A 25,038-nucleotide genomic window follows, 5' to 3' on the forward strand; every position below is an offset into this window, starting at 1 on the left:
ACCAGGCCAGCGCTGCCTCCCCGCACCTGGGAGCAGGGTGGGGCAGTGGCTGCTCCTTTCACTGTTGGACCAGGGCCTGGGGGCAGCTCTGCTCTGGCCTGTGGTCGCCCCCTGCTGGTGCAGTGCTGGCTCACCCAGCCGTGCCCCAGAACCTACATAGTTCCCTGTGGGCCCCTGCTCCTAGTGCCTCGTTCTGCCTCTGGTCCGTGTGCCAGAGGGACCAGGAGGGAGCCTCAGGAGTCCCCTCAAGCCAGCTATGGGGTCCCCATCAAGTGTGGGGTTGGGACAGGCACTGAGCGAGCACCAGGGCCCAGCCCCCAGGCTGGCCCCCACAGGGAACCATACCCACCCAGCCCCTGCCCCTCCCAGAATCAGCACTGGAACCCAGCCCTCTGCGTCCCAGCCCCTGTTCTAACCACTAGCCCCTGCTTCCTGCTCAGATGTGGGACACAACACCTGCCTCCTTGGTCCCCCTCTAGGGCTTGGCCTTTGCCCCAACCCCCACCTCCTCCATCCTCCTGTGCCTAGAGCTGCCCCAGGGTCCCACCACCCTGGCTGCTGCTGGCCCCCAGCTCTTGGGGCCCTATTCCTGCGCTGGCACCTGCATTGTGTGAGCAGCTGTGTAGGCTTGTCCCGCCAGCCAGGCCAGGGCTCCCCTCTGGCACCCTCTAGCCTGTGCCAACAGCTGGGGGTGCAGTGGCAGTGTCCCCAACCCCCCCCTCATTGGAAGGTGAAAGGAGACAAGGAGGGGCTGTGACAGAGCCCCATTCTCCTACCCTTCCCGCACCCTGCTCCCCCGGCTCAGCTCGGAGACTCGTCCTGCCTCTGTAGTCACTGGGCATGGGGGTTAGCGCCCTCAGCAACCCCACCCCCACCAGCTGGAGACAGTGAGAGACCAGTGCCAGGTCAAGGACCTGCCCCAGGTCCCGGAGGAGTATGGGGGATCAGGGCCCAGAGCAGGGGTGACCGTGGTGGAGGATCAGACCCATCACTCATGAGGGTTGGGGGTTGTCTAACTTCTCCTCTCAACCTGCTCGCAGGCTGTGACTCCTCCTGCCCTCTCCCAGCCCATCCCCTGCTCCCTTGGTGCCCAGGGGGCACTCAGTCAGCCACACATGGTCGCGCACCCCATGAGGTGGGAAGGAGGCTTCGGGCCTGTGAGCTGTGCTGTGCCAAGGACCAAACCTGCCTTACCCAGGTGCTGGGAGATTTTCGTGATGCACAGAGTCACTGCTCTGGTTGCCTGTGACCCCTCCCGTCCTGACCTGCGGTGTCCCAGCCAGGCCAGTTGGGGGGGCGGGGGGGGGAGAGCAGCACGGCTATCGCAGGCATCTGGGGAGGGCGGGGGGCTGGAGGGCACTGACTTGGCCATGCAGCCGTGGGTTGGGGCCTGGGCTGAGCCAGGTTTGGCGCAGGGATGGCCTGGCTGGGCGCGCCCTGTTTGTGATCATCTGGGCCTGGCCTAGGCCATGTTAGGCTTGCACCCCTTCAAGCCCAGTGCCCCTGGCTGGTTCACGGGAGGGCAGGCGGCTGCTTCCCAGCCCAGCGGGGGGCTGCCCTGGGTGGGAGACAAGCAGAGGGAGAAAATGCAGTTCCTCTCCGCAGCAGGAGGGGACCAGCCATTTCAGACACTCTCAGCCTATGTGCCCCCCTGCAGCCCAGACTCTGCATTGCACCCCTCCTGTGCCCCTACCCTTCTCACCCTGCCATGGCTCCCCAGCACCTGCCAGCCTCAGAGTGCCCCAGGCTTGGCAAAAGACAATCCCAGCCCCCCAGGGGGCTTGGAAAATGCCCAGCAGCACCCATGTGACACAAAACCTCAATAACAGACTCCCAGAGCGGGAGTGACTCACATGGATTTGGGGGGCAGAGCTGGGCATGGAACCCAGGAGTCCTGCCTCCCAGCCCCTGATCTAACCCCTAGACCCTACTCCCCTCCCAGAGCTCAGCACAGAACCCAGGAGTCCTGCCTCCCAGCCCCCCTTGCTCTGCCCATCCTTCTCTCCCCTCATACTCCTGCTAATAATTGCAGACAGCTGGCCATGCGCCTGGTCGATGCCAGGAGGGAGGGTGGGTCCAGCAGACAGGCCCAGCCCTTCTGCCCTGGCTCTGCCATGCTCTGCCCCAGGCCCTGGTGAGGGCAGCTGGAGAGGGCTGCACGCATCAGCCCATGCAGTGGGCCTGGGGGAGCTGATCACTGTGCTGGTCCCAGCCCTGGGGGCTGGTGGGAATGGGGTGCCAAGATGCCCCTGTCTCCCAGTGCCAGCTGTGCCAGGGCCCCCAAGCCCTTTGGGCCTGGATTGGGGGGATCATGACTCGGGCAGAGCTGGGACCCAGGGACAGGTGAAGCTGCACCAGGCTTGCAGAAGAGCTCATCCTGCAGAGACCTGCATGCAGACCCTGCTGGAGGGAGATTGTTTGGGGCAGAGCGGGGTGACTTGGGGGGCTTACAGCAGAGCTGGGGGGAGGCAGTGGGGGTAGCAGGGAGGGGGAGAGGTTTACAGTAACTGCAAGCTGTATACAGTGCATGGGTGGAGGGGCCAGGGGGTGATTTGGGGTGGGGCAGTGGGAGGCAGGAGGTGCGGGTGGGTGATACCCCCATGCAGCAGCAGTGCCCCCTGTAGGCAGTACGGGTGCATCTAATGGGCCCTAGAGGAAATATTGTCTAAAGATCCGAGTTCACCAAACCCAGGCTGAGCTAGCCCTGTCCCCAACCTGCCCATCCCTTGTGGGTATGGACTTCTGGGTCCCTGCCCTGGGCCAGGCCATGCTGGGGACTGAGCAATCCCAGAATGATGCCCAGCGCACACCCCTTCTCCCGGGCAGGGACCCAGCATCTCGTCCCCCAGCCCTCCCCAGAGTCGGCCTCCAACCTCCAGGGCTGGGCGGGGGTTGGGGAAGGCGACCGGCCTGAGCCAAGTTCACAATTATGCAACCAACCAGCCCGTGTGATGCTGCTTATCATTTTACCTCACAGCCCAAAGCCGGCTCACCCGCCACTTCCGTGGCATTTTGTTGCCTGAAATTAAATCTCATTTCCTAATTACTGGGTGGGCTCCAGCTGCTGGGCTGGGCTGGGCTGGGCTTTAAGAAGGGGGCAGCGTAGTGTGATCAGCATCAGTTACAGAGACAGCCTGTTGCAGAGAACCCCCCCAAAGCCCAAGACCCCCTCACCACAGTCAGCCCCCCAGGCTGCATCTAACGAGGCCCACTCACCTCCCTCTGCCCTGCAGGAAACTCAGCCTGGCTGGTTCCTACAGGGCCCATCCAGCCCAGTATCCCCTCTCCCTGCTGTGAGCAAACGTCAGGCTCTGCCCACTTGCACGTTCCCAGAATCTGGCCAGCCCAGCGCTGATCGTGCAGAAACGCGCAGTCCTGGACAGTGCTCGGCACAAAGGACTCACACAAACACATTCCAGAAGCGTGGTACAAAAACCACAATATCAAGAATGGCACAAAAACATTCCCCAAGGATAACAGGAACACACTGAGCCCTCCTAAAAGATAAGGTCAAATAGCAACATAATAAATACAAATGTTTTAATCAAACCAACATGTACCAAAAAGTGGACAATAACTAGCCAGGTCAGAGGGCAGTATCTAAGTCAGAGGGGCAGCTTGTTTGTATCAGGGTATCTCTGAGAGAATGTGTTGGTCCAGCCAAGGGGGCAATGGAAAGTCCCGCCATTCACTGAGCTGTGTCCATTGTCACAGGCATACGTGTCTTAGTATCCTCGTAGAATCTGCCAGGTGCTATTAGCATGCCTTGTTAACAATAAACCTGCCCAGGTGCCTTCGTCCCTTAACGGATCTTGTGGTCATTGGGCGGTTCACTCAAGGTCTGCTGTGCTGGCTGTCTGCACAGAGCTGGGGCAGCACACAGGGAGAACACACACACACGCAGTGAAATATCTAACAACAGAGGCAATCAGTAAGGATGTTTTGTAATGGCTCGTTTGGTTTCAATGGGCAGGCCCAGCACTTTACACTAATTCATGCTTCTCCCCTGTTGGGGGAGTTACACAGGCCACAGCTACACTACAAAATCAAATCGCCCTGCATGCAGCCGCCACAGTAGTTACAGCACTTGTGTTTGTGTACACCTGGCTCCTTGTGTATGTGGTGTGTGGTATCGATTGTACTGTCAGTGTGGGGCATTGCGGGACAGTCGATGTAAGCAACGCAGTATGTACACTGACACTGCATTGACCTAACTACGCTGACTGGGGGAAGTGGCATGATTAAGTCAGCAAAGCAGGTGAGTTACATCAGCGGGAGCCAAATTTTAGTGTAGACGCAGTGTTAGGTGGACGCAAGCTGCCTTGCAAACTCAGTGGTGTAGAGCAGTTACAGAGGTTTGCGATGCAAACATTCATTCTAACTTTATACCACGGGCTACAGAGGTTATGGGAGAGATCAGTCCTGCAAGCAATTCCACAAGTCGAAACACTCCACACACGCTGGCTGATCAGCAGCTGTTTTAACACGGCTAACACACAGGCTGGGTCAAGCTGTGCATTTGTCAGTGTTCAGTGAGGCCTGGGCATGAGCTGGCACCTGGTCTGCTAGCGTCACAGGACCCATCTAGCCCCGTACCCTGCCCTCTCCCTGCTGCCTCCTTCCCCCAATCAGATCAATGGAACCAGCCACCCCAGCACCAGCTACTTTCGAGGAACGTGCAAGAACCCCCTCTAGTGGCTAATGATGACATAACCAGTCGGGGGGGGGGAGGGAAGGGGGGCATATCCCCCTCATCCTGACAGTCAGCAGTGGCCTTGTGCCCTATTTTCTAAATTCTGTCCTGACACCCTTGCTCCCCCACCCCCACCATCCTTGTCTGAATCCTGCCAGGCTCGCAATGTCAGTGACATCTAGTGGCAATGAGTTCCCCTGGCTAATTATGTAACTTCCCTTGACATTTGCTTTCACAGAGCGTCCCATTGCCCTTGCAACACTGGGGCAGGTGAAGGGGGGGGCAAATAGGAGCACCCCCCTCCTTTCATTATATTCTGTAGCTATTTCAGCCCTGCTTCTTTCGCTCCTCTTTTGACTAAAGCCTGAGCTTTTTTGTTGGTAAATTGGCCTTTTTCTTGACAGTGTTGTAGAAAAAAAATTGCTTCTTTCTAAACATTTCATGTTTTTGATGAGCAATTTAAAAAAAGCCTTCGAAAAATTACCCCTCCCTCCCCCATTTCTCTGCCCTTTGTCCTTTTCTCATTTGCCACTGGAAAGTGGATGGGAGGGGATGAAAAAAACCACACACACACACACACACACACACACACACATATACATTTTTGGCTTTTGAAAATTTTTTGCAAGGGGTGAAAACATAAGGGTTCCACACACACCCCCAAATTTCCAAGGCAGCTCAATTGTGGGGCTGCTGCTCTTCCTGCTGCCCTTCTAGTGCCAGGGTAGACCAACACCCTGTCACACTTTAACCCTTAAATGACCAGCGTTGCCAACGCCCATCATTGCATGGTGAGCCCAGCAGTGGGTGGGTGGGTGAGTTGGAATGGGAACAGTAACGAAGAATCTTCGCTTTCGTTCGATAAAGTGCCCACCCTCGGCGTGGAGGAGAAGCCCTAGACCTCGCACCTCCCAAACACAGCCACGCCAGAATGCAAACAAATATTAAAATCTTGTGATTTTTTAAGCAAATCTCATGATTTTGAGGCCTGACTAGTGACTTCTGAATGTTGGGGGGCAAGAGGGGCACCAAAGCTGATGGGCCCGCTCGGCTTCGTGCCATCTGGACAGAGGCACCTGTGTGGGACCCGGGGTGGCTCGTGCCTCCCCACACTTGGGACAGACAATACTAAACATCTCATGGCTCCCCCTGGCAGTGTGTGGAGGGAAAGCCGCTCCCGAGCTATGGCCACAGAGTCTTCTTCTAGAAGATGACAGGACAAGGAGTAGTGGTCTCAAGTTGCAGTGCGGGAGGTTTAGGTTGGATATTAGGAAAAACTTTTTCACTAGGAGGGTGGTGAAACACTGGAATGTGTTAACTAGGGAGGTGGTAGAATCTCCTTCCTTAGAAGTTTTTAAGGTCAGGCTTGACAAAGCCCTGGCTGGGATGATTTAATTGGGGATTGGTCCTGCTTCGAGCAGGGGGTTGGACTAAATGACCTCCTGAGGTCCCTTCCAACCCTGATATTCTATGATTCAAGGGAGTCAGTGTGGCCTAGTGGGTAAAGCACTGAACTGGGATGCAGCAGGCTGGAGGTCTATGTCTGGCTCTGCCACTGGGTGACCTTGAGCAAATCCCTTCCCTGCCCTCTGCCTCAGTTTCCCCATGTGTACAGTGGGGACGATGACACTGACCTCCTTTGGGACGTGCTTTGCTGGACAGTGCTATGTAAGATGAATAATAATATTCTGGGCTGGCGGGGTAGGGGGCGTCTCTCCTCTCTGGGGCACGGGTTCGAATCTGTCCCAGGGGAGCAGTGTCTGACAGTGGGTGGTGGCTGTGGAGAGGGGCTCAGTCCAGTTCCTGTTGGGGCAGCACCCGCGTTGCCTGCCGGCTGTGGGACTGGCACGCTGGGCCTACAGAGCCTGAGCTCTGCTCTGCCCCTAGATGGGTCCCTTCAGGGCAGGGCCGTTGGCGTGGGGGATGGGGGTGTGACGCAAGCCTTGGGCTCTGGGGCAGTTGAGCTGGCCCTTTCCCCAGTGCTGGAGTCCCCTCCACAAGGCCCAAAGCTCCCCAGGCCTGAATCCTGGCCCCACAGAGCCCGGCTCGGGGCGGGGGAGAGGGGGGCGGTTTCCTGCAGCTGCCCTGTCTCTCCGGTACAGCCAGTGGCCTTGGCACTCTGGGGCAAGGCAAGTCACTTTCCAGCCCCCACCCCTGGGGCCAGGGGGCACAGGCCAGCCCAGGGCTCTGAGGAAGATGGGGCGCGCCCTCCGCCCCTCTGGTTTAAACGTCGCTCTGTCCCATCCCCCCGCTCCATGGCCCCGTGCACAGCTCTCCTCTTTCTGCATCTTCCCCTCCTGCTCTTTAGGATCTGGCCCCTGGGGTACTCAGGTGTCAAGGAAACCCGCTCCCGGCTGGGGAGCCATGGTTGGCTTTTGGGCCCCAGGCGTCTGCATGGCCCTGGCTAATGAGCCCCCTGGGAAGGCAGCGCTGCCCGGCCTGGGCCCTGGGGCCTCGGCAGGAGCTGCCACAGAGCGCCAGCCGCAAAGCTGCCAGTGGAGGCTTCTCCAGAGCCCTGCAGAGTGGGGGAACGGGGCTGAACTGGGGCCAGCGTCAAGGCCGTGGGAGGGACCAGCCAGGTAAGGGGCTGGGTTCCCCACTGTTGGGCCCTATGGGGGGCTGGCTGAGGGTCCCTGTGCCCATGGCGGTAGAGGGATCGCAGGGACGAGGCCCTGGGGGCTGCTGGGAGTTTGGAGAGGGGTCCGTGTTCAGCTCCCATCTCCCCACACACGCTTCTGATCCAGAATGGCCTGGGTGCGAGACCTTCCCCTGGCTGGTGCCGAATGGCCAGTGTTTGCTGGGATGCTTTGGACCCGGCAGCTGCTCCCTGCCCCTGGGGGAGGTTCATCGCTGGGGCAGTGCTGCCAGCCCCAGAGACTGAGGGCCTGGGCCCCACAGCAGATCACTCTGTACTCCACCCCTTGCCCTGCCCGAGAAGGCGGGGAGGGCACTCTTGGCCAGTCCTTGGCTGTCAGCTAATCCCCGTCAGAGCATGGACCCATCCCTCTAGGGACGGGGTTGAGACCCCCAAACTCATGTCACACATAGGCCTGCTGGGCGCTGGCAGTGGGGCAATCCCTTCCCTGCCAGGGACTGCAGGGGGAGGCTTTTGGGGCAGAGATGGGACCAGCGGGGCATCCCTGGCACAGCGGGGGAGCAGGTCTTAGTCCTGGCCTGGAGAATCAGTTATCCACCGCTCCTTACCCGCTGCCCAGTCAAGGCACCGAAAAGAAACCGTGTGATTGTAGGTGACCTATCGAGTGGCACCTAGTGCGACTCAGAGCGACATGGCTGGCACGAAGGGCTCGGTGAATGGGGAGGGCTGGCTGGGAGCAGGGCACTGACTGAGTCACTGGGCTCCCACGGCCAGAAGAATCTCGGCCCCGGCCTTGCACCACCTCAGGGCCCCAATCTCTTGCCCACCTCCCTGGCAAGAGGCCCAGCAGCCCTGGTCACTCCCAGGATTAGAGTCACTTGTATTCCAGTCACTCAGTTCATCCCTGGGGTTGAGATGCAGCCACCTCTGGGGTGGGACGCAGGGGCTATTTATACAGGGATCCTTTGCCCAGCACTGAGATGCAGCCACCTCTGGGGTGGGACGGAGCAGCTGTTTAACAGCCACACAGCACAGTAGATTAGAACAAGTGAAGAATCCCACATCTAGTTGCAGTGCGCTGCACAGAGCGTAGGGATCTGGGCCAGGGAGCCAGGGGGGAGGGATAGCTCAGTGGTTTGAGCATTGGCCTGCTAAACCTAGGGTTGTGAGTTCAATCCTTGAGGGGGCCATTTAGGGATCTGGGGCAAAACTTGGGGATTGGCCCTGCTTTGAGCATGAGCAGGGGGTTGGACTAGATGACCTCCTGAGCTCCCTTCCAACCCTGATATTCTATGATTCTATGACCAGGCTGCACTGCACATGGGCTCCTTAGTGACAAGCGCTCAGGAGCTTAGATTTACAACCCCCAAAATAGCACAAATTGAGCACTATGCTGGGGCCGGCACAGACTAGAAGGGGCGAGTGCCCCCTACTGGGTCCTCCCACCCCACTCACTGCAGCCCCTAGCACCCCATAAGCTCCATCCATTCAGAGTAAGGGGACTGGCACATGCAATTGCAAGCCCAATAGCAAGGATTTCTGATGACTGTAAAGTCGGGGCGGGGGAGTGGAGAATTGCTAATATAGTTTCTATTTTTAAGAAATGGAAAAAAAAGTGGTCCAGGTATCTACAGGCCTTTTAATTTGACCTCAACTGTCTGCCAGGTCTTGGGACAAATTTTGAGAGAGAAAGTAATGAAGGAAAAAGAGGTGAACGGTAACTGGGATAAAATACCACCTGGTTTTACAATTGGTGGGTCCTGCCAGGCCAACCTGATCTGTTTCTCTGCGAAGATAACTGAGGTTTTAGACAAAGGAAATGCAGTCGATCTAATCCAGTGGTTCTCAAACTTTTTGTATTGGTGACCCCTTTCGAACACCAAGCCTCTGAGTGCGATCCCCCCCCCTTAAAAATTAAAAACACATTTTTGATATTTAACACTATGTTAAATACTAAATGTAACCCTATGGCTTAAAATGAATTTACCTTTACTCACTGCTTTTAAATTAAGACTAAAACACAGAGGGTGGCGGGGCTCGGGGCTGACAACCCTGTGTGTGCTCTCGGCTGATAACCCTCAGCATGGCCGGGCTCCGCCTGAAACCCCATTACAGGGATCGGGGCTCACAGTGTCCTGGATGCCCCAGCTCAGGGCTCACAGCCCCACTCCTGGTTGGGGTCAGGACTTGCAACCCAATGTGGCAGTCGGACTCAGGGATCACAGCCCCGCTGCTGGCCAGGGCTGGGGTCTGGGCTTGCAGCCCTGTGTGGGGGTTGGAGTCGGGGCTCGCAACCACGATTCCCTGTCGGGGTTGGGGCTCACAGCCCAGCCCAGGGGTTGGGGTCAGGACTCACAGCTGCACACCGGGGTCGTGGCTCACAGCCCGGTGCAGGGGTTGGGGTCGGGACTCACAGCCGCACACTGGGGTCAGGGCTCACAGCCTAGCACAGGGGTCGGGACCCACAGCCGTGTGCCCGGGTTGGGGCTCGTAGCCCCGCTGCTCCACACAGGGGTCGGGGCTGACAGCCTGGCGCAGGGGTCGGGGCTCGCAACTTACAGCCGCGTGCTGGGGTCGGGGCTCGTGACCCCCCGCTTAACCGGGTTGTGACCCCCAGTTTGAGAACCAATGATCTAATCTACCTGGATGTCAGTGAGGCATTTGATACAATTGGGAAATTATTCGTTCAATTGGAGAAGATGGGCTTTAATCTGAGAATTGAAAGATGGATAAGGAACTGGTGCAAAGGACCTGCAGAAAAGGACCTGGGGTTACAGCAGATGAGAAGCTGGATATGAGTCAGCAGTGTGCCCGTGTTGCCAAGAAGGCTAACAGCATATTGGGCTGCATTAGTAGGAGCATTGCCCACAGATCGAGGGAAGGGATTATTCCCCTCTATTCAGCACTGGTGAGCCTCATCTGGAGTATTGCGTCCAGTTTTGGGCCCCCACTACAGAAAGGATGCGGACAAATTGGAGAGAGTCCAGCGGAGGGCAATGAACATGAGTAGGGAGCTGGGGCATGTGACTTATGGGGAGAGGCTGAGGGAACTGTGGTTATTTTGTCTGCAGAAGAGAAGAGTGAGGGGGGATTTGATAGCTGTCATGGAGTCCCCGGACGATGCTCTGGAACTGCTCCCCATGAAGCCAGTCAGGACTCTGGGGAAGTCTCCTGTCTGTGAGCAGACTGTCTGCAGGACACACAGCTCACACAGCTTCCTGGGTCTGACCTCGGAGCATTCAGCATCCTCTGCCCCTCCGTGCGCTTCCCACAGCGAGTCTGCTCAGGCGGGGCTCCTGGGGAAGCCAGAGGGTCCTGCACCCCAACTTTGCAGTCAGATGTGACTCTCAGCCAGCCAGTAAAACAGAGGTTTATTAAACGACAGGAACATGGTCTAAAACAGAGCTTGTAGGTGCAGAGAACAGGACCCCTCAGCTGGGTCCCTTTTGCGGGGCAGTGAGCCAGACAACCACGTCTGCCCTTCACTCCATGTCCCAGCCAGCCTCAAACTGAAACTCCCTCCAGCCCCCCCTCTTCTGGGCTTTATTCCTTTCCCGGGCCAGGAGGTCACCTGATTCCCTTGTTCTCCAATCCTTTAGCTTTCACCTTGCAGGGGGGAAGGGCCCAGGCCATCAGTGGCCAGGAAACAGGGTGTCGGCCATTTTCTGTGTCCAGACTCCTGCACACACCTGCCCTCTAGGGCTCTGCAGTGATCATACACCCTTATCCCACCACCTAGATACTTAAGAACTGCATAGGGAAACTGAGGCACCCCCACACTATTCAGAGGAACCATTAAGAACAGTCCCACTTCGTCACATCAGCGCCCCCCCAACTTGTCTAGAGATTTTATCGGTGGTAGGCATCGGACACGGTGATTGCACTGAACTTCCCATATCCACACAGAACCGGATCGACCCGTCCTTCTTGGGGACCAGCACCATGGGAGAGGCCCAGGGGCTGGAGGACGGCTGGATCACCCCTAAAGCCAGCATGTCTCCAACCTCTCTCTCCAGGTCCTGGGCTGTTTTCCTAGTGACCCTGAATGGGGAACACCTGATGGGAAGATTGGCTCCTGTTTCCGCCCGGTGAACAGCCAGGTTAGTGAGCCCAGGCCGGATGGAGAACAGCTGCTTGTGTGAAGGCAGCACCTCTCTGATCTCTGCTTGCGGGGCAGGGGTTAGCTGGTCTGAGAGGAGAATTGATTCCAGCGAGGGGTCAGCCCCCACCTCAGGGAGGAGTCCCACCAGGGGATCCTCTCCCTTCTCCTCCCACTGCCCACACCCAGCCAGCCCCAACTTCTCCCTGGCCCAGTATGGCTTCATCATGTTGACATGGTGCACCTAGTGGCGCTGTGCCCGGATGGACAGTTCCACTACATATTTCACTTCATTTACCTGTCTGATGACCTTGAAGGGGCCGTCCCAGGCAGCTTGCAGCTTGTGCTTCCTCATGGGGATGAGAAGCATCCCCTGCTCCCTGGTAGCCTAGAAGCAGGCACGTGCTGAGCGGTCGTACCAGACCTTCTGCTTCCTCTGTGCCCTGGCTAGGTTTCCCCTGGCCAAGCCCATGAGCTCCACGAGCTTTTCCAGAAAGGTCAGTATATACTCCATCGGGGGAGGTCTTCCCCCTGCACTCGTCCCTCATCAAGTCGAGGGATCCCCTCACCCTCCTCCTATACAACAACTTGAAAGGGGAAAACCCTGTGGATTCCTGGGGCACTTCCCTGTATGTGAACAGCAGGTGGGGTAAATACTTCTCCCAGTCCTGTGGGTGCTGGTCCATAAAGGTTTTCAGCATCATCTTTAGGGTCCCGTTGAACCTCTCCCCCAGCCCGTTGGACTGAGGGTGACACGCCGAGGCCCAGGTGTGTCGGACCCCACACTTCTCCCACAAGCACTGGAGCAGGGTTGACATGAAGTTGGACCTCTGGTCTGTAAGGACCTCTTTGGGGAACCCCACTCTGCTGAAAATGGTGAGCAGCGCGTCTGCCACGGTGTCTGCCTCCATAGACGACATGGCCACTGCCTCGGGGTAGCGCATAGCGAAATCTACCACCACCAGAATGCATTTCTTCCCCGACCGGGTTGCCCTGCTGAGGGGCCCCACTATGTCCATGGCCACCCTCTGGAAAGGCTCCTCTACGATGGGCAGAGGTCTCAGAGCTGCTTTACACTTATCCTGGCCCTTCCCCACTCTCTGGCAGGAGTCCCAGGCCCTGCAATACTGTTGGACGGCGTCAAAGGCCCCGGGCCACTAAAAGTTCTGCAGCAGCCTCTGCCTGGTGCGCCAGATGCCCTGAAAGGGGAATGTTGTGGGCCAAGTACAACAGTCTGTGGTGATACCTCTGGGGGAGGACCACCAATTCCCTCCTGGCTTTCCAAGGTTCAGTTGGCTCTGAACCAGCCCATTCCCGGTACAGGAATCCCTTCTCCCACAGGAATCTCTCCCAGCGGTCCTCCCCCTGGGATCCTGCACCATTGTGGCCAGCAAGGGCCCTCAGCTTCTCTAAGGAGGGATCCTCCTGCAGCTCCATCTGGAATTCGGCTGCTGGGTTTGAGGGTACAGCCCTGGTTGGTGGTGCCTCAGTTTCCCCACCTTGGGACAGAGGCTCTGGCCCAGCACTGTCAAGCCCTACCCTCGGTGCTTCGGTGTGTCCCCCGACCCCAGCATAGCCCTATCGACTGCGGCCCCCTGGACCCGCGGTGCCCCCTCTCGGTGGGCTTCCACCCAGTTGACACCCCGTGGGTTCTGCTTGGCTGCCATTTCCTCCATCTTCAGGCATTGAGCCACCTTGTGTCCTTTTTGGCCACAGTAATTACATTTCAGGTCCCTCAAGTCCCACGGGGGGTCGGCCTGCCCCGGCCTTCAGGGACACCTGTGAGTTGGGCTTCCTGGAGTCCCACCCTGGAGAGGTTTCTGTGTGAATCCCCTTCTGAGTCCCTGATGTGGGTCTCCCTCCTGACCCCTATCTGCTGTTCACAAACTCATCCACTAGTGCCCCTGCACTGCGCAGATCCTTAGGCTTCCGGTCCACTAACCACATCTTAAGGTCTGGAGGGCAGATGTCATACAGCTGCCCCAACCCCACCGGGTTACACACCTCCTCTGCGGTAGTGGCCCCTGTGCCCTTCCCCCACCTATGGAGATATTCCCCCAGCAGATTGGTGACCTCCTTGTAAGTGACACCTGGGGTCTTGCGTACACCCCGGAATCGTTTCCTGTACGCCTCGGAGGTCAGTTCAAACTTCAGCAGCAAAGCCTGTTTGAACAGGTCATAGTCCCCCATCTCAATACCATCCATTTGGCTGAATGGCTCTATGGCCTTGGGATCCAGCAGGGGGGTCAGATAGTGTCATAACCATACAGCTCAGGGTAGCCTAGAATTCCTCCTTACCTTGTGTTGGCCCATTCCCAGCTTCTGGCAAACAAAGCCTAGGTACACTTCAGAGCTTGGTTTTGCATCTCTGCTCATCCTGACTAATTCATGAACTTATCTAGTTCTTTTTTAAACCCTGTTATAGTCTTGGTTTTCACAACTTCCTCTGGCAAGGAGTTCCACAGGTTGACTGTGCATTGTGTGAAGAAATACTTCCTTTTGTTTGTTTTAAACCTGTTGCCTATTAATTTCATTTGATGACCTCTAGTTCTTGTGTGATGAGAAGCAGAAATAACACTTCCTTAGTTACTTTCACCCCCTTAGTCATCTCTTTTCCAAGCTGAAAAGTTCCAGTCTTCTCTCTTCTTATAAGGAAGCTGTTCCATACCCCTAATAATATTTGTTGCCCCTTTCTGTATCTTTTCCATTTCCAAGATATCTTTTTGAGATGGGGCGACCACATCTGCACACAGTATTCAAGATAGGAATGTAGTGTGGATTTATATAGAGGCAATATGATATTAATTCTGCTTATGCTCAAATAAATTGGTTAGTCTCTAAGGTGCCACAAGTACTCCTTTTCTTTCTGTTAATGTTGCATTTGTTTAATCACTGTACAGTGCCTAGCACAACAGATCTTTGTCCATGACTAGGGCTCCTGGGCACTATGCTAATACAAATAAATAATAACAATGATGATGCAGAATACACCTGAGCTCTCCCTCCTGTAGCTGGGCTGGCTCTGCAGAGTTAAGATGAGCAAAATGCTACAAATCCTCCCCCTTCTCATTTTTGTCACGACCCTCACAGCTCTGATTCCAATACACACACACAGAGCAGGCCAGCTAAGGAGATGCCATTTTTAGCCAGTCACGTTTCAGAGCAAAAGCACATCATGGGACTGAAGGGACAACTTGCCGGCGGGGTAGCAAACGTATTTTCTGATGGGCAACCAAATCTGAGATTCAGGTTGACTCTAGACTGTGCAGTCCTTTAAATTCTGTCTTATTTAAACTTATAATCTTGGGGGGAAGGATTTTTTTAGATGACTGATGCATTCAAATTGTGTGAATTGCAGTGAAGACAGGAGAGAATCTAACTCTTTACGTTTTTTGTTTGTTTGTTTTAACTAAAACATCAGGAACCAAGTTCTTCATGCAGATCATGAGCCACAAGGTAGGTGTAAACGTGTTGACCTCTCAGGCAGGTGGAGGGGCTCAGGATGGAGTATTACTTTGAGTGTGTATAAGAAAAGATAACTGAGCTCCCCAAATACATGGCTTATTTTTTCCTGGGAACTGGTTCTTTGAATCCTCTTAAATGTATTGGGAAAAGAGAATGTTTCAGACAAAAAGCTGTGGATTTTAGCATCTTGGAGGAAACCTTTTCTCTGTGGAGCACAAGAATACGTGGTTCCCGGTACCCTACATTATATGTGGGCCCCCAAGAATAACCTTGTATCCTATGTTTGCACAGCGTAGCTGTTAATTCTACCACTTGCCGTAGTGCAGTTGATCTTTGACACTTAATAGCTGTGATGGATAAATTGAAATAACTTTATAGTTATTTCCAGTGCCTTGAAGTTGAAGCTAGAAAAATGCAGAATGGAAATAAGGTTTATTTTTAACAGTGAGGATAACTAACCACTGGAAAAATTGCTAACTGTTGTAGATTCTCCATCAAATTTTAGAAAGACATCCAATTTTGATTTCAAAAAGATCTGCTCTAGATCAAATGGGAATTAATTCATGGCAGTCCTATGCCTTGTGTTCTACAGAAGGTCAGCCTAGATCAGTAGTTTTCCATTTTTCTTCATTTGAGGACTCCTAAAAATTTTTGAATGGAGGTGCAGGACCCCTTTGGAAATCCTACACATAGTCTGTGGACCCCCAGGGGTCTGCAGGTGACAGGTTAAAAACCGCTCCTAGATTATCATAACTGTCTCTTCTGGCCTTAGAAATCTGTGAATCTCCTCATTTTTCGTCTGTAGGGTTGATATTTTTAGGAGGAGAGTGACACTCAGAGACTGGCTCAAAGGGTCCTCCAACAAAGCTTCAGTTCTTTCAGCATCAGTAAAATGGATTTAGAAGGCAACTCTGGTAAGTATTTCTTTGCTGGCTTCTAATATTCATGCAGGGAACTGGACTAGATGACCTCTCGAGGGCCCTTCCAGTCCCACAATTCTCTGTTTCTATTCATGGTTCCTGCAAAGATACAGTGAGAGACCGCTTAGATCTTTGCAAGTATGAAAATATCTTAAACTTGGTTAAAGGAGGGAGTGGAGTAACTTTCCGCTATAGGCATTAAGTTTGGTGAATATATGCTTCTGTGTATTAGAGCAGCAGTTCACAACTTCTTTCATTCTGGGACCCAAAACCAGGTGCAGTGGTGGTCTTGCAATTCAAAACCACACAAACGTTAGAGGCAATAAAGGATGATGTGGGTCAGTATCACAGCAAGAAACAATACCTAGGTTTTGCAAGGTGGGTGTGAGACTGGCTGGGTAATATGTTGGGTTGGGAACTGGGTGTACTGAGACAAATGCTTCTAGGCAGTGTATTGGGTGCAGATACTCTACATCATGCCCCAACCTTTGTGAGCCAGGAGGGCTGGAGTGGGGGCGTAACTCAGCTGTGTGTGGTTCGTTTTATTTATTTAGTGTTTGCAATCCGGCCAAGCCGCAGCCTTCTTATCAGTCATGTTCAAGGCATGAAGACCTCCAGGAAGTTGCCGTTTTGCAGTCCTCCACAGTGTGCATCATGGTTTGTGGGTTCCCACATTGACCTAGTGGACTATGTCCCCCAGCTGCAGCATGTCTGTGGTCTGGAGAAATGGAGGATCCAACTAGCAGATCAAATTTGCTGTGTGGGGTACAAACTGGTTATAAAGCTACAGTCATGTCTTGTGCACCAAGGGCCTAAATCAGTTTCCTGGGGATCATCCCAGTGAAGTGACTGTTCTTATTAAGGCCCTGTCCTTGCCATAATTCATAATTGACTTTATTACCAGTGGCTGGCTCCAAAATGCGTTTTGCTACAGACGCAACATGGTTAATATCCTGTTAGTACTAGGGCTGTCAAGCAATTAAAAAATGTAATCACGCACTTAAAAATAATAGAATACCATTTAAATATTTGTGGATGTTTTCTACATTTTCAAACATATTTATTTCAATTACAACACAGAATACAAAGTGTACAGTGCTCACTTATATTTATTTTTTATTACAAATATTTATACTGTACAAAAAAAACAAAAGAAATAGTGTTTTTCACTTGACCTAATACAAGTAATATAGTGCAATCTCTTTATCACGAAAGTAGAACTCACAAATGTAGAATTATGTACAAAAAAATTGCATTCTCAGACAAAACAATGTAAAACTTTAGAGCCTACAAGTACACTCAGTCTTACTTCTTGTTCAGCCAATTGCTAAGACAAACAAGTTTGTTTCCATTTGCAGGAGATAATGTATCCATGCTGATGATGAGTTCTGCTCAATAACGATCCAAAGCAGTGTGGCCCACACATGTTCACTTTCATCATCTGAGTTGGATACCACCAGCAGAAGGTTGATTTTCTCTTTTGCTGGTTTGGATCTGTAATTTCCACACTGGAGTATTGCTCTTTTAAGACTTCTGAAAGCATGCTCCACACCTCGACCCTCTCAGATTTTGGAAGGCACTTCAGATTCTTAAACCTTGGGTCGAGTACTGGAGCTATCTTTAGAAATCTCAGATTGGTACCTTCTTTGTGTTTGGTCAGATCTGCAGTGAAAGTGTTCTTCAGATGAACAACCTGTGCTGGGTCATCATCCGCGACTGCTACAACAGGAAATCTGTGGCAGCGTGCGGGTGAAACAGCGCAGGGGGCGCACCGCTCTCCCCCAAGGAGTTCAGTCACACGTTATTTAACCCATTATTTTTTTAACAAGCGCCATCCGCATGGAAGCACGTCCTCTGGAACAGTGGCCGAGGCATGAAGGGGCATACGAATGTTCAGCATCTCTGGCATGTAAATACCTTGCAATGACGGCTACAAAAGTGCCTGTTCTCACTTTCAGGTGACATTGTGAATAAGAAGTGGGCAGCATATCTCCCATAAATGTCAACAGACTTGTTTCTCTCCGTGATTGACTGAACAAGAAGTAGGAGTGAGTAGACTTGTAAGGTCTAAAGTTTTACATTGGTTTGTTCTTGAGTGCAGTTATGTAACAAAAAAATCTACATTTGTAAGTTGCACTTTCACGATAAAGAGATTGCACTTCAGTACTTGTATGAGGTGAATTGAAAAATGGGATTTCTTTTGTTTATCATTTTTACAGTGCAAATATTTGCAATAAATAGAATAGAGTGAGCACTGTACCTTTTGTATTCTGTGTTGTAACTGAAATCAATATATTTGAAAATGTAGAAAACATCCACAAATGTGTAATACACAATAGAATACCAATTGAAATGTAACTGTGCGATTCATTTTTTTAATAATTTTTTTTGAGGTAATCGCGTGAGTTAACTGTGATTAATCGACAGCCCTAATTAGTACCATGGTCAGGTAAGGGTGCTGCCCTCTCCAGAGGCATAGCCAGGTATACGGTGTTGGTTTGAGGCATTGGGGACTTTTTCCCCCCATAGTAGTTCATGGATGCACGGGCTTGGTGCTCTGGAACCATTGAATGAAGTTCAGGGATTGTCTACGCTTCCGCTTAAGTTGATGTAACTTATGTCGGTCACGGATATTAAAAAGCCACCCCCCGAGCTGTCCGCACCGGCGCTAAGTCAGTGGGACACACTCTCATTCTGTCATAGCTTCCACCTTTCGCTGAGGTGGAGTAATTATACTGACAGGAAAGCGCTCTCTGGTCTTCATAGTGCGTTTACACTACTGCCCTACATTAGCGCAGCTGCAGTGAGTCTGGTGAAGACTAGCCCCCGGACCAGGACCCTCTTGCAGTGTGACTACCCCTCGGGGCACACTCTCACTAGGACAAGCATCCTGGGCTTCAGCTTCTCCTTGGTCTGACCTCGGAGCATTCAGCATCCCTGTCCCACGCCATAAGCTCCCTGCAGTGAGCCACCTGAATAGGACACCTGGGGAAACCTTACACGCCCTCCAAAGGGGCCATGCACCCCCGACTTCAGCAGTCAGGAGTGACTCTCAGCCAGCGGTGTAAAACAGAAGGGTTTATTAGTCGTCTGGAACACAGCATAGAGCAGAATCTTGTTAGCACAGAAAGCAGGAAGTTACAGCAAAGTGCATCTTGAGGAGACCCAGAGCCATGGGCTGTCCTCCTGAGTCCCAAACCAGGAGTCTGACCAGCCTCCAGCAGCCCACCTTCAGTCACACCCAGTTGCCCCTCCTCCATCCTGTATGCTGTTCCCCAGGCAAACCGGTCACCTGGCCTCCACCTCCCTTTCTTCTCCAATTCCTCCAGCTGGCTCTTGCAGAGGATGGGGCCCGGCAATCAGTTGCCAAGATACATCTATTGTCTGGGCCCAGGGAGCTAGAAGGCACTTGCACCTTCCCTCTCGGGGTATCTGCAAAGGTCACACACCCTTATCCCACCACCTAGATACTTGTGCAACACAATGGGAAAACTGAGGTGTGAACAGTATTCATACAAACACTAAGACACTTTCCACTTCATCACAAGTAGCCATTTGTCCTAAGTACCTGTGTCAATCTTTCTCAATGGCCTGTCCCTCAGATCTCCCTGACACTGTTAGAAAGGCTGCAAGCTTTGGATTCACCAAGGGAAAGTCATGCCTGACAAACCTGATTGCCTTCCAGGATGAGAGAACTGGCTCTGTGGATATGGGGAAAGCAGTGCATGTGATATATCTTGACTTTAGCAAAGCATTTGATACGGTCTCCCACAGTATTCTTGCCAGCAAGTTAAAGCAGTATGGATTGGATGAATGGACGATAAGGTGGATAGAAAGCTGGCTAGATTGTTGGGCTCAACGGGTAGTGATCAATGGCTCCAAGTCTAGTTGGCAGCTGGTATCAAGAAGAGTGTCCCAGGGGTCATTCCTGGGGCCGGTTTTGTTCAATACCCTTATTAATGATCTGGATGATTGGATTAATTGCACCCTCAGCAAGTTTGCAGATGACACTAAACTGGGGGGAGAAGTAGATACACTGGAGGGTAGGGAAGGGTCCAGAGTGACCTAGACAAATTGGAGGATTGGGCCAAGAGAAATCTGATAAGGTTCAACAAGGACAAGTGCAGAGTTCTGCACTTAGGAAGGAAGGAAGGAAGGAAGGAAATCCCCTGCACTGCTACAGGCAGGGGACCAACTGGCTAAGCAGCAGTTCTGCAGAAAAGGACCTGGGGATTACAGTGGATGAGAAGCTGGATAGGAGTCAGCAGTGTGCCCTTGTTGCCAAGAAGGCCAATGGTATATTGAGCTGTATTAGTAGGAGCATTGCCAGCAGATGGAGGGAAGTGGTTATTCCCCTCCATTTGGCGCTGGTGAGGCCACACCTGGAGTGTTGCGTCCAGTTTCGGTCCCCCCACTAGAGAAAGGATGTGGACAAATTGGAGGGAGTCCAGCGCAGGGCAATAGAAATTATTAAGGAGCTGGGGCACATGACTTATGAGGAGAGGCTGAGGGAACTGGGGTTATTTAGTCTGCAGAAGAGAAGAGTGAGGGGGAATTTGATAGCAGCCTTTAACTACCTGAAAGGGGGTTCCAAAGAGGATGGAGCTAGGCTGTTCAAAGTGGTGGCAGATGACAGAACAAGAAGCAATGGTCTCAAGTTGCAGTGGGGGAGGTCTAGGTTGGATATTAGGAAACACTATTTCACTAGGAGGGTGGTGAAACACTGGAATGGGTTACCTAGGGAGATGGTGGAAACTCCATCCTCAGAGGTTTTTAAGGCCCGGCTTGACAAAGCCTTGGCTTGGATGATTTAGTTGGTGTTGGTCTTGCGCTGAGCAGGGGGTTGGACTAGATGACCTCCTGAGGTCCCTTCCAACCCTGATATTCTATGATTCTAAGCTGGTCCCTGGTATCAAAAAGGTTGAAAAACACTGATTTATGTAATCAATCTGGCCCATCCTCCTTACTTCCAGCTATCTAGAAAACCTCCCACAGTCCGTTGGCCCATGTTCCTTTCTGTGCATGCCCTCTGTACACTGATACAAACGTGGATAAATAGCATGGAAGGTGTGAGGGGAGACACATTTGTGATGGCAAGAAAGCTGCTGCACGGACACAAACTGAATCCTGAAGAAGCGGTCTATGTATGCTTGAAAGCTTGTGTCTCTCACTATCAGAAGTTGGTCCTCCCCTACCTTGTCCCTTCTGTGTAACTGTTAAATGATTAAGGTGATTCGTGCCTGTCTCTGGGTCATAGTATGGACTAGGAGGGAACATTTTCACAAAGTGCCTGTGACTTAGCCCCTCACTATGTTCAGTGAGTGTTGGGCTCTTAAGCACCTGCCAACCTCTGCACTTTCCAGGGCCAAGTGCACTGTCGTGCAAATTGCATCCTTAACTCCAGACATGTTTGTTTGAGTTTGATTTTTTTCTTAATCCAGCAGAGATGGCCTTGGAGTATGAAGGTAAATGCAAAAGGATTTACTTCAGAATGCCGTGCTTCTGCCAATCCTTAGCATGTCACTGCTGTACAACTAGCTAATTTGGTAGCTTCAAGGGTTTTTATAGTAATGTTTATTTCCAGCTCACTGTTCTGCATAAGTATAGTCATTAATATGTACTGGCCACTCTGCCCTACTGATTGCGCTTTCCTCATTTTTAATTGAACATTCCACTCACCCAAAATCCGCAGTGAATTTGGTTGGGTACACACAGTGAGTGCCAACTTCGCAGTTTAGCATTTTTGTCTCGGCTATTAAAAATTGATGGCTTAACCCCGTTAGAGGGCAGCTCCAGTACCTAGTATGTTTCCACTCTTGTTAATTGTGTTGATGATGAACTTAGATCTTGTTTTACAGAATGTTTTCTTTTGTCTTTTTATTCCTTCTCTTCCAGTTGATGCTTTGGATCCAGAGAGGTTAATACAATGTCCCTATGATAACTATCATCAAATCAGGGCCTGTCGGTTTCCCTATCATCTTATAAAGTGCAGGAAGGTAGGATGGGATGTTAAGGTCTCTAATGCACTTGGGAAATCATATTTTTGTAAATGCTAATGCATGGTGAGCTCAGTACGCTGTGCTGCCTTTTGCTAGAAGGATGCATTCACTTGCTATTAGGCTGGAAGAAGCCGTCTTTATTTCATATTTATATCGCTCATCCATTTACCACTTCGTAAAAGCATCCAGTTCATATTTAGTAATGCCCTTCAGATCAGTGCATTTACCCTGAAGAAAGGCGAAACAGGTTCTTCAGAATACCTAGCTCAGTGATGGGATCCTATTCTCTTCCAAGAGTTCACTCATGGGACCAGGGTATTTACTTCCCACTTCAGGCCATGGAGCAAATGCAGCCAGTGTTAGATGGATGCCTTCTGGCTGGCCAAAGCAGAAGTGATCTGATGTTGCAGTTAATTCTTTACTTTGCAATCAGAGCAGGAGAGCTGCTAAGCCATCTTTTTTTTATATTGCTAATAACTCTATTCAGTGTACATCTGTCTGCAAGTCCCTCTTCTCAGTCTTCTATCCTGGGGGAGAATGCTGTATATTTAAGAGGAGAATCTGCTCCTTTCTTTTGTCCTCTCAGTCTAGTATCTTATTTTAAGCTCTCCAGTGCTAGTGTATATTAGTTGTACTGGTATAAGCACACTTATACCAGTATAACTGCATCCACGTGTTAAGATGATGTCCTGGTATGATTGTATTGGTTAGGAATCACACCCCTAGCCAACATTGCTATAGTGATAGAAGAGCCATGCAGAGCAAGCCTGAGCAGTGGGTTCGTCATAGAATCATAGAATATCAGGGTTGGAAGGGACCCCTGAAGGTCATCTAGTCGAACCCCCTGCTCGAAGCAGGACCAATTCCCAGTTAAATCATCCCAGCCAGGGCTTTGTCAAGCCTGACCTTAAAAACCTCTAAGGAAGGAGATTCTACGACCTCCCTAGGTAACGCATTCCAGTGTTTCACCACCCTCTTAGTGAAAAAGTTTTTCCTAATATCCAATCTAAACCTCCCCCACTGCAACTTGAGACCATTACTCCTCGTTCTGTCATCTGCTACCATTGAGAACAGTCTAGAGCCATCCTCTTTGGAACCCCCTTTCAGGTAGTTGAAAGCAGCTATCAAATCCCCCCCTCCTTCTTCTCTTCCGCAGACTAAACAATCCTAGTTCCCTTAGCCTCTCCTCATAAGTCACATGTTCCAGTCCCCTAATCATTCTTGTTGCCCTCCGCTGGACATTTTCCAATTTTTTCACATCCTTCTTGTAGTGTGGGGCCCAAAACTGGACACAGTACTCCAGATGAGGCCTCACCAATGTCGAGTAGAGGGGAACGATCACGTCCCTCGATCTGCTGGCAATGCCCCTACTTATACAGCCCAAAATGCCATTGGCCTTCTTGGCAACAAGGGCACACTGCTGACTCATATCCAGCTTCTCGTCCACTGTCACCCCTCGGTCCTTTTCCGCAGAACTGCTGCCTAGCCATTCGGTCCCTAGTCTGTAGCGGTGCATTGGATTCTTCCATCCTAAGTGCAGGACCCTGCACTTATCCTTATTGAACCTCATCAGATTTCTTTTGGCCCAATCTCCAATTTGTCTAGGTCCTTCTGTATCCTATCCCTCCCCTCCAGCGTATCTACCACTCCTCCCAGTTTAGTATCATCCGCAAATTTGCTGAGAGTGCAATCCACACCATCCTCCAGATCATTTATGAAGGTATTGAACAAAACCGGCCCCAGGACTGACCCCTGGGGCACTCCACTTGATACCGGCTGCCAACTCGACATGGAGCCATTGATCACTACCCGTTGAGCCCCACAATCTAGCCAGCTTTCTACCCACCTTATAGTGCATTCATCCAGCCCATACTTCCTTAACTTGCTGACAAGAATACTGTGGGAGACCGTGTCAAAAGCTTTGCTAAAGTCAAGAAACAATACATCCACTGCTTTCCCTTCATCCACAGAACCAGTAATCTCATGATAAAAGGCGATTAGATTAGTCAGGCATGACCTTCCCTTGGTGAATCCATGCTGGCTGTTCCTGATCACTTTCCTCTCATGCAAGTGCATCAAGATTGATTCTTTGAGGACCTGCTCCATGATTTTTCCAGGGACTGAGGTGAGGCTGACTGGCCTGTAGTTCCCAGGATCCTCCTTCTTCCCTTTTTTAAAGATTGGCACTACATTAGCCTTTCTCCAGTCATCCGGGACTTCCCAGGTTCGCCACGAGTTTTCAAAGATAATGGCTAATGGCTCTGCAATCACAGCCGCCAATTCCTTCAGCACTCTCGGATGCAACTCGTCCGGCCCCATGGACTTGTGCACGTCCAGCTTTTCTAAATAGTCCCTAACCATCTCTATCTCCACAGAGGGCTGGCCATCTCTTCCCCATTTTGTGATGCCCAGCGCAGCAGTCTGGGAGCTGACCTTGTTAGTGAAAACAGAGGCAAAAAAAGCATTGAGTACATTAGCTTTTTCCACATCCTCTGTCACTAGGTTGCCTCCCTCATTCAGTAAGGGGCCCACACTTTCCTTGGCTTTCTTCTTGTTGCCAACATACCTGAAAAAACCCTTCTTGTTACTCTTGACATCTCTCGCTAGCTGCAGCTCCAGGTGCGATTTGGCCCTCGTGATTTCATTCCTACATGCCCGAGCAATATTTTTATACTCTTCCCTGGTCATATGTCCAACCTTCCACTTCTTGTAAGCTTCTTTTTTATGTTTAAGATCCGCTAGAATTTCACCATTAAGCCAAGCTGGTCGCCTGCCATATTTACTATTCTTTCGACTCCTTGGGATGGTTTGTCCCTGTAACCTCAACAGGGATTCCTTGAAATACAGCCAGCTCTCCTGGACTCCTTTCCCCTTCAAGTTAGTCCCCCAGGGGATCCTGGCTATCCGTTCCCTGAAGGAGTCGAAGTCTGCTTTCCTGAAGTCCAGGGTCCGTATCCTGCTGCTTACCTTTCTTCCCTGCGTCAGGATCCTGAACTCAACCAACTCATGGTCACTGCCTCCCAGATTCCCATCCACTTTTGCTTCCCCCACTAATTCTACCCGGTTTGTGAGCAGCAGGTCAAGAAAAGCTCCCCCCCTAGTTGGCTCCTCTAGCACTTGCACCAGGAAATTGTCCCCTACGCTTTCCAAAAACTTCCTGGATTGTCTATGCACTGCAGTATTGCTTTCCCAGCAGATATCAGGAAAATTAAAGTCACCCATGAGAATCAGGGCATGCGATCTAGTAGCTTCCTTGAGCTGCCGGA

The sequence above is a fragment of the Eretmochelys imbricata genome, chromosome 1, assembly GCF_965152235.1.
Source record: "Eretmochelys imbricata isolate rEreImb1 chromosome 1, rEreImb1.hap1, whole genome shotgun sequence".
Lineage (NCBI taxonomy): Eukaryota > Metazoa > Chordata > Testudines > Cheloniidae > Eretmochelys > Eretmochelys imbricata.